The sequence below is a fragment of the Hemitrygon akajei genome, unplaced genomic scaffold (assembly GCF_048418815.1).
Source record: "Hemitrygon akajei unplaced genomic scaffold, sHemAka1.3 Scf000044, whole genome shotgun sequence".
NCBI classification, from domain to species: Eukaryota; Metazoa; Chordata; class Chondrichthyes; order Myliobatiformes; family Dasyatidae; genus Hemitrygon; species Hemitrygon akajei.
This window is the reverse complement of record NW_027331930.1, coordinates 474,382-485,099: the sequence shown is the minus strand read 5'-3', so window position 1 is coordinate 485,099 and position 10,718 is coordinate 474,382. Positions and strand designations below refer to the sequence as shown.

The 10,718-nt window shown below is 44.7% G+C and overlaps 1 long non-coding RNA gene across 1 annotated transcript; it reads left to right on the top strand.

Annotated features, from left to right (window-relative positions):
- The first annotated feature begins 1,285 nt into the window (after nt 1-1,285).
- LOC140720539 (uncharacterized) lies at nt 1,286-7,358 on the top strand. The gene is made up of 3 exons (XR_012097212.1): nt 1,286-1,421; nt 2,794-3,123; nt 6,900-7,358. It is a non-coding gene; the product is annotated as an uncharacterized lncRNA (long non-coding RNA).
- The last annotated feature ends 3,360 nt before the right edge of the window (nt 7,359-10,718 follow it).

Genomic DNA, 10,718 nt, shown 5'->3' with positions numbered 1-10,718 from the left:
CATCTCAGAGAAAATATCATTAATCATAATATTAAATAATGAAGGGCTACAAATACAAATCCCATTGTCTATCTCATAGAAACACAAACATAACATGGACAGTCCATCCAAAAGAAACTCAAAAAAATTGTACAATGTCCCCCTCACTCCTAATTTAATCAAAAGTCCTTTCTTCCATATCATTTCCCTTTTCAGTATCAAGAATTACTGCTATTACAACATCTTTATTTAATTGTGCTTTCCGAATATCATCTTCCAAACCTAAAACTGAATCTAATGTCATTTCACCCTTCCAAAATCCACTCTAATAAAACACTTTATCACCACACTTTCCAAAATATTACTCAAGCGCTTGATTACCATACATTCCATAAGTTTACATAAATGAGACATTCACGATATAGGCCCATAACTAGAAGGATCAAATGGGGATCTGCCAGGTTTCAGAATAGGCACTACTATTTCCATTTTCCATGAGGAAAATAAATGCACAATTCAAACATTTAATATCTTCACAAAAGAGAATTATATACAATTACAATTTCAAATATCACTCTTTCCTGGGGACACCAGACCTGCATTATTAATAGACTTCTTAAATTCATACAAAGAAATCTCTCCATCAGTGATGCTATCATTGCTACAGCTGACTTCCAGCACATCAGGGTATTCACTGAAAAAACATATCCTTACATTGTTTAACTTCTTCACTTAAGTTATCCTGATTATGAATCTCAGCAAATGACCCAGCCAGTAACACAATCTTCCCTGTTTCAGTAACAATCATTTTGCCCTCATTAATCATCACTGGAATATTATGATCCCCACAAATCCCCCCATTTTCTAAATCATATACCAAACAATTCCAAGTTTGATATCCCTTCCAATATTATCTCCATATAACCTCCAGTAAATCACCTCCTTCCTCACCACGGCCTTTGCCCTTTTACTGTTAATAATGTAACTCGGAGACTTATGCACCATCACATAAAAACTCACATTTCTCCCAATTTGCTTCCTGTCCCGTTATAAATCCAAATCCAAACTCATAAAGACAGGAAGGCTGACTGACGTTCACATAAACTAATCACCAACTGCGTTCCCATTTGAGCGACAGGAATGACAGCCAGTGACAGCAGGGGTCATTGTTAAGTTTGAGCTACGATAGGCTGGGGAAAATCGGCCCATGCTCAGCCCCTCCTCTTCCGCTCCATCGCCATGGCGGAGATCAGCAAGTCGCTTCTGTTGGTGTCGCCGGCATCGGCGCCCACAAGGACGGGTGTGATTCTCCTTCGCGCCTCGGTGGGTCTGTTTCGGTGACGTCTGTGGTGGCTGACGAAACAGGCTTTGACAGGGAGCGAGCGAGGACCAATGACTACAACTCCCAGAAGGCCCCACTGATGACATGGTGGTGTTTAGGGGTAAGGTATAAAAGCAAATGGAGGAAAATGTAATGCATTACGTTTTCTGTACTGTGTCGTGCCTTAAATGAAAAAATAAATTAAAAGAGAGATTCCAGCGAGAAATAGATAGAACATAGAACAATACAGCACAGTACAGGCCCTTCGGCCCACAATGTTGTGCCGACCCTTAAACTCTGCCTCCCTAAGCTTAAATTCCTCCAGATACCTGTCTAGTAGTCTCTTAAACTTCACTGATGTATCTGTCCCCACCACTCTCTGAGTATAAAATCTTCCTCTAATATCCCCCTTGAACTTCCCTCCCCTTACCTTAAAACCATGTCCTCTTGTATTGAGCAGTGGTGCCCTGGGGAAGAGGCGCTAGCTGTCCACTCTATCTATTCCCCTTAATATCAACTATACCTCTATCATTTCTCCTCTCATCCTCCTTCTCTCCAGAGAGTAAAGCCCTAGCTCCCTTAATCTCTGATCATAATCCATACTCTCTAAACCAGGCAGCATTCTGGTAAATCTCCTCTGTACCCTTTCCAGTGCTTCCACATCCTTCTTATAGTGAGGTGACCAGAACTGGACAGAGTACTCCGTGTGTGGCCCAACCAGAGTTTTATAGAGCTGCATCATTACATCGCGACTCTTAAACTCTATCCCTCGACTAATGAAAGCTAACACCCCATAAGCTTTCTTAACTACTCTGTCTACCTGTGAGGCCATGTAGCCACAGATCCCTCTGCTCCTCCACACTTCCAAGTATCCTGCCATTTACTTTGTACTCTGCCTTGGAGTTTGTCCTTCCAAAGTGTACCACCTCACACTTCTCCAGGTTGAACTCTATCTGCCACTTCTCAGCCCACTCCTGCGTCCTATCAATGTCTCTCTGCAATCTTTGACAATCCTCTGCACTATCCACAACACCACCAACCTTTGTGTCTTCTGCAAACTTGCCAACCCATCCTTCTACCCCCACATCCAGGTCGTTAATAAAAATCACGAAAAGTAGGGGTCCCAGAACTGATCCTTGTGGGACACCACTAGTCACAACCCTACAATCCTAATGTACTCCCTCCACCACAACTCTCTGCTTTCTGCAGGCAAGCCAATTCTGAATCCACCTGGTCAAACATCCCTGGATCCCATGCCTTCTGACTTCCTGAATAAGCCTACCATGTGGAACCTTATCAAATGCATTACTAAAATCCATGCAGATCACATCCACTGCACGACCCTCATCTATATGCCTGATCACCTCCTAAAATAACTCCATCAGGCTTGTTAGACACGATCTGCCCTTCAGAAAGCCATGCTGACTGTCACTGATCAGACCATGATTCTCTGAATGCCAATAAACCCTATATTTGTGAATCTTTTCCAACAGCTTTCCCACCACAGATGTAAGGCTCAATGGTCTATAATTATCCGGCCTATCCCTACTACCCTTTTTGAACAAGGGGACAACATTCGCCTCCCTACAATCTTCCGATACCATTCCCATGGACAATGAGGACATGATGATCCTAGCCAGAGGCTCAGCAATCTATTTCCTCGCCTCGGATACAGAACTGGGAAGTGGCAGATGGAGTTCAACACAGATGAAGAGATTCATTTCTGCAGGTCAAAAGCTGCCGTGGAGGTTGGCAGTGTTGTTAGGAAGACGTCTGGTGTGATGGCCTTCATCAACCGTGGGATTGAGTTCAAGAGCTGTGAGGTGATGTTGAAGCTATATTTCTCCTAACCTGTACATAAGTAATTGTAATAAGATGATGAGAGGCTTTGACCATGTGGATAACCAGAGGCATTTTCCCAGGCTTGAAGTGACTAACATGAGGGGACGTAGTTTTAAGCTGCTTGGAAGTCAGTACTGAGGGAATGTCAGGGGTAAGTTTCTTACACAGAGAGTGGTGGGTGCATGGAATGCACTGCCTGCAGCGATGGTGGAGGTGGATACAATAGGATATTTTAAGAGACTCTTAGATAGGTTCATGGAGCTTAGAAACATAGAGGGATATACGATCAGGAAATCCTAGGCAGTCTCTAGAGTATGTTACATGGTCGGTACTACATTGTGGGCTGAAGAGCCTGTAATGTGCTGTAGATTTCTGTGTGCTGTGTCAAAGACAGGCAGAGGGATTAGTTTAAATGGACAGGAGGACAGCATGGAAAGGTTGGGCCGAAGGGCCTGTGTCAGAGCCGTAAAGGAGGGGTTCTGTCCCAACCATTGACTCTATTCCTCTCAACAGATGCTGCCTGACTTGACAACGTTCTTGAGAAGTTACATTCAGTTCCACTTAGCATTCTGTACAAAGGATGTTTTGTGCTGGAAGAGTGCAGAGGAGATTCATCATGATAGAGTGGGCGTGTGTTTATAATCCATAAGGCATAGGAACAGAATTAGGCCATTCAGCCCATTGAGTCAGCCACCTTTCCATCATGGCTGATCCCAGATCGCACTCAATTCCAGATATCTGACCTCCTGCCATATCCTTTGATGCCCTGACTGATCAGGAAACGATCAACTTCCGCCTTGAATATACCCACACACTCGGCCTCCACCGCAGTCTATGGCAGAGCATTCCACGGATCCAATACACCTTGGCTAATAAAACTAATAAGTTGCTTACCTCTGTTTGAAAAGGTGGCCCCTCAACTTTGTGGCTGTGCCCCACCACAGGAAATACCTTCTCCACATCCACCTTATCCAGTCCTTTCAACATTCGGTAGGTTTCAATGAGATGCCCCGCATTTTTCTGAGTTCCAGTGAACACAGGGTGAAAGCTGCCAAGTGCTCCTCATATTTTAACCCCTTCATTCCCGAAATCATCTTTCTGAACCTCCTCTGGACTCTCTCCAATGACAACACATACTGTCTGAGATATGGGGCCTAACGCAGCCTGACTCGTGTCTTATAAATCCTCAGGATTATCTCCTTGCTGTTATATTCATGGGGCGAGATTGGACTGTGTTGATTTACAGGGGGATCTTGGAATCCGAGTTTATAACTCCCAGATAGTGGTTCCATTGTCAGGCAGTTATGTTGCAGTTGTATAAATCTCTAGTTTAACCACATCTGGAAAATTGCTTTCGAATACAGGAATAATGCGGAGGTTTTGGACGGTGAGTGGAAGAGGCTTAACAGGATGCTGCCTGGATAAAGTGAGACTGGACAATCTCGGGGAATTTTCTCCAGAGTGGCAGAGGCTGAGGGAGGTCTGACAGACGTTTACAGGAATGTGAGATGCACAGACAGAGTGGACAGCCGGGATTTTTTCTCTGAGGAGGAAATGTCCAATGCCAGTGGGCATGCACTTCAGGAGAAAGGGGGAACACATCCTCATTGGTCCTTTTTGCACTATTTATGTATTTTGAAATTTAGTGTAATTTTGTATCTTTTCTCTGCATAGCTGCTGTTGAAAAAAACAATTAGAAAAGACAATGACGTTAAAAACCAGACTCAGAATGTTTAAAGGAGATTTGCGTTTCAAGTTTTGTTTTTCATTCCCATAGTGGTGGGTGTCTGGAGTGAATATCGGGTGGTGGTGGAGGCAGATGTGAAAGGGGCTATTAGATACCACGTGAATGTGAGGAGAATGGAGGGATGTGTTCCTTGTGTAGGCAGAAGGGATTGGTTTAGTAAGGCATGAAGTGACCAGTTCAATTGGTTCAGAACAACACAGTGAGCAGAAGGGCCAGTTCAAGGACAAGTACAGCAAGCAGTGCAGGTAAACTGGATAAAGAGACCCCACTCAGAGAACAGACTGTGACGTCAGTGGATATATGCCGGCATCACCGTTCTGTCTCCAAAGATACTTCACTGCTGGATAAAATTAAGTTTGTGGTGTTTATAACCGATGTGGTGAATTGTACTGATCAGACAACTCATCCTACTGAGGAAATTAAAATTATTGTGAAAGCTGCAGAAAGGTATCTTGGTGTAACTGGTGTTTTGTGGGAAGCTTTAAATGAAGTTTTGTTGGGTAGGGTATCTGTATCCCAATCTACTTGTGAAGATACATAATCAGATTACAATATTGAATGAAATGCAAGAACTCTGTTTTATAATGGCCAATACTTTAAGAATTTAATTTCTGATTTGTCAGATTCTTCCGATGTTATATCATTCAGGAAACCTGCACATTTTAAGTTTTTATTCCTGTGGAGGATTATATTGTCGTTAGGCTTGACAGGTTAGTTGGTAGAGGGGTGGTGTTGCCAGTTTTATAAGGAAAGGGGCAGGGTATAGAGTTGTGAATGGCAATAAAATGTTTGAGGAAATTGTAGTATAAATTCTTGATTCAACAAGTATGTATGTAATTTTCTTTTGTGAAAATATTAACTTTTTGAATCGTATTTGGAGGTTTGGCCATCCACTTTCCTGATGGAAAATGGTTGTTGTAGTAGTGTCCATTCTAAAACCTGCAGCTCCCCGTCTGATCCTCCTTGTTCTAGGCCAATATCATGAATGTCTCTTTTATGTATACTTCTGGAATGTGTGGTAATCGAGCGTTTGAATTATATTTTCGATAAAAGAGGTGATTTCACATTTTATCAGAGGGGAATTCAGAAGGGTAGAATAACATTGGAATCAGTTTTGTGTTTGGAAGATCATATTAGGAAAGCACAGTTAAATCAAGATGTTGTAATAGCAATATTTTGTGATATTGAAAAGGCAAATGATATTTTTTGCAGGATGGACTTCTGATTAATTTTCGGAAATGCAATTGAGGGGGCTATTGTACATTTTTTCTGATTGTTTTTATTTGGACGCTTTGTAAAGGTATGGATGGGCAAGTATGACATTGAATCCTTTTTTATGTTTGGAAGATGATATTAGGAAAGCAGTTAAATATAGATGTTGTAATAGCAGTTCTTTTACTATTTAAAAGGCAGATGGTGTTTATGGTTGGAAAGACTTTTTATGAAATTGTGGAAATGAGGATGGAGGAGGTGATTATCGAACTTTTTCTCAGTTTTTTTTATTGAACGTCTTGGCTCAGGAACAGGTGGGCAAGTTATATTCAGGTTGGTATAAGATAGAGATTGGGATCCTAACAAAGCAGTATTTATTACTTCACAATATAATTAATGATACTTTTTCTGAAATAGGTTTTGGAATGTGTAAATCACTGTATGCAGATGATGGAGCTTTGTGGATTAGAGGTAGGATTTCACTATACAAGGGGTGATTGATAAGTTTGTGGCCTAAGGTAGAAGGAGTCAATTTTAGACAACCTAGCACATTTATTTTTCAACATAGTCCCCTCCTACATTTACACAGTCCAGCGGTCGTGGAGCATACGGATGCCTTGTTTGTAAAAGTTGGCGTCTCCAGAAAGTGGTCCGCAACAGCAGTGATTCATAAGTTCGTGGCCTAAGGTAGCAGGAGATGAGTTATACAGTTCTCGTTACATGCAAGTGCAGGTCAACTCCTTGAGTGATTATGCAGAAAGTTTGAAGTTTATAATTTTTGTGGTATTTCTGTTTCAGATAATTGAAAATTGCAAGTAAGCACTGTCTGAGAAAATGGACATCGGCCTTTGTGCAGTCATCTGCTACCTCGGTCTCAAGGGCTTATCACCCAAGGAGGTCCACAAGGACGTGGTGGCAACACTAGGAGAGGGTGAAAAATAAATGTGCTAGGTTGTCTAAAATTGACTCCTTCTACCTTAGGCCACCAATTTATCAATCACCCCTTGTATAAAGGATGGACTCGCAATTAATAAGCTCAAACAGTTGGCAAATTAGATGGGATTTAAACTTTTACTAGCTACAAGACAAGTTATGTTATTTACAAACAGGATGAACAGACCTGCACTTGATTGGAAATGATCTGGTCAAACTCCTTAAAAGGTGTCAGTGGTAAGATTTCCAGGCATGTGGACGGATAATAAGCTGACATGGAAGCATCGGATCAGAAAATAATTGACAAATGTAAAGAAACATTAAATATTCTCAGTTATCTCTGTGGGTAGTCTATGGTGTTACATGAAAATATTTGTTGACCAAATTTATTTGTTTAATTGGATCTGTTCTTGATTATGGTTGTGGTTTGTAGATCAGCTCCAGACAACAGGCCCCGATCCTCGGTGGGGAAAGGCCGGGCGCCCTCCGTGCAGCTGAAACATCTCAGGGTCTCTTCACCTCTGCTATCGGAAGGAATCAAACCCCCGGCCGGTGTTGCAGCCTTTACTCAAGATGCAACTCGCAATCTGCCGCCTCTCCCCGGATCCACTCGCTCCCGGTTCCATGTTCGGCAGCTCCGAGCGTTCAGCCCACCTACACTCCTCCACCAATGGGAACATGTGTCTCCCAGCGACCCCCCCACCTAAACTCCCCTGCCAATGAGAACATGCTTCTCCCAGTGCACAGCGTCCCGCCCACCTACACTCCTCCGCCAATGAGAACATGTTTCTCCCAGCGCTCAGCGTCCCACCCACCTACACTCCTCCGCCAATGAGAACATGCTGCTCCCAGCGCTCAGCGTCCCGCCCACCTACACTCCTCCGCCAATGAGAACATGCTGCTCCCAGCGCTCAGCGTCCCACCCACCTACACTCCTCCGCCAATGAGAACATGCTGCTCCCAGCGCTCAGCGTCCCGCCCACCTGCACTCTCCCGCCAATGAGAACATGTCAGTCAGTCAGTCAGCTGGAGTGGGTGGGTCAGAGTAATTGGAAAGTCTCCGGGATTAGCCATTAGCCAGCGCCACGGGCTCTTTGTGGCGCTGTGGAACATGGCCACTGATCTGGGCAGGAATCTTTCTGCATGGACTGAACACTGCACGGCACTTGCAATGAAAGGAAATTCCATCAGTGCCGCACCGACTGCGATCCGCGTGGGAGTGTTTCAGATACTGTAACACCAATGAGAGAATGAAATTGTGGTTCGTCACAGGCTGTCGTTTACGGTTAGTCCAGAGGCTACAAATCCCACAGATTCGCGACTCTCTTGGGAAAGAAATTCCTCCTCATCTCCTCTCTAAAAGGACGTCGCTCTATTCTGAGCCTCTGTCCTCTGGGTCACCACAGGAAACATCCTCTCCACATCGATTCCATAGAGACATTTCAACACCTGATAGGTTTTCAATGAGGTCCGCCTCATTCTTCGGATTTCCAGTGAGAGAGGCCCAGAGTAATCGAATGCTCCTCATATGACAAGACTTTAATTCCCGGAATCATTTTTGTGAGCAACACACACAAAATGCCAGAGGAACTCAGCAGGCCAGTCAGCGTCTATGGAGAGAAAGAACAGTCGACCTTTCGGGTCGAAACCCTTTGGCAGGACTGGAGATTTAAAAGAATCTCAGAGTAGATTTAAAAGATTTGAGGAGCGGGGAGTGAAACAGCGTGATTGGTGAAATCGGGAGGGGGGATGGGGTGTGAAGGTGATTGGTGAAGGCATTAGAAGAAAAAAATAGGGAGTGGAACACCAGATGGGAGGGCAAGGAGATAACATGAGAGAGGAAAAAAGGAATGGGAAATGGTGAATGAGGGACATCACCGGAACTTTGAGAAATCGTTGTTCATGCCACCAGGTCGCAGTCTGTCCAAACGGGATATAAGGCGTTGGTTCTCCAGTGTAAGTGTGGCGTGATTATGACAGTGGGGGAGGCCATGGATTGACATATCAGAATGGGAATGGAAAGTGGAAATCAGGAAATCAGATAATCTTTTACTCGCTTAGCTATTCATAGTAACAGAATTTCTGAGCGGGGTGCCCAAACTTTTGCATGCCGCTGTAGGTAGGGAGAGACTGAACCGTGGGGGATTGGGGATAAGACAGAGTCGGGGTATGCTATGTGTTCATTGGGGAGGAACAAGCTGGAACAATGGGTCTACCTGGACACGGGGTGTTTAGGATTTTGCGGAGGAGGCAGAAACAGGAGCTTCGGGGTCCGGGAAGTATTGTCAAGTCAAGTCAAGTCACTTTTATTGTCATTTCAACCATAACTGCTGTGTACAGTACATAGTAAAAATGAGACGACGTTTTTCAGGACCATGGTGTTACTGTGTCATGTCACAAAAACTGGACTGAACTATGTAAAAAAACAACACAGAGAGAAAAAAGAAACAACTACACTAGACTACAGACCGACCCAGGACTGTATAAAGTGCACAGAAACAGTGCAGGCATTACAATAAATAATAAACAGGACAGTAGGGCAAGGTATCAGTCCAGGCTCTGGCTATTGAGGAGTCTGATAGCTTGGGGGAAGAAACTGTTACATAGTCTGGTCGTGAGAGCCCGAAAGCTTTGGTGCCTTTTCCCAGACAGCAGGAGGGAGAAGAGTTTGTATGAGGGGTGCATACAAGGGGTCCTTCATAATTCTGTTTGCTTTGTGGATGCAGCGTGTAGTGTAAATGTCCGTGATGGCGGGAAGAGAGACCCCGATGATCTTCTCAGCTGTCCTCACTATCCACTGCAGGGTCTTGCGATCTGAGACGGTGCAATTTCCGAACCAGGCAGTGATGCAGCTGCTCAGGATGCTCTCAATACAACCCCTGTAGAATGTGATGAGGATGGGGGGTGGGAGATGGACTTTCCTCAGCCTTCGCAGAAAGTGGAGACGCTGCTGGGCTTTCTTTGCTATGAAGCTGATGTTCAGGGACCAGGTGAGATTCTCCACCAGGTGAACACCAAGAAATTTGGTGCTCTTTACGATCTCTACCAAGGAGCCGTCGATGTTAAGCGGGGAGTGATCGCTCTGTGCCCTCCTGAAGTCAACAACCATCTCTTTTATTTTGTTCACATTAAGAGACAGGTTGTTGGCTCTGCACCAGTCCGTTAGCCGCTGCACCTCCTCTCTGTAAGCTGACTCGTCGTACTTGCTGATGAGACCCACCACGGTCGTTTCATCGGCGAACTTGATGATATGGTTCGAGCTATGTGTTGCAGCACAGTCGTGGGTCAGCAGAGTGAACAGCAGTGGACTGAGCACGCAGCCCTGGGGGACCCCCGTGCTCAGTGTGATGGTGTTGGAGATGCTGCCTCCCGATTCGGACTGACTGAGGTCTCCCAGTCAGGAAATCTTGGATCCAGTTGCAGAGGGAGGTGTTCAGGCCCAGCAGGCTCAGCTACTCTATGAGGTTGGTGGTGGTGTGGGAGATCCCCAGAGTCAAAATGGTTGGTGACGGTGTGGGAGACGATGTCCTGGTGTTCCTTACTGGGGTCCTGTTCGAGGGGTCAGTAAGAGGAGGTGTCCGAGAGTTGGCGATGGGCCTCAGCAAGGTAGGGGTCAGTCCGACAGACAACTACAGCACCTCCCCTATCTGCGGGTTTGATGGTGAGGTTAGGATCAGTGCAGTG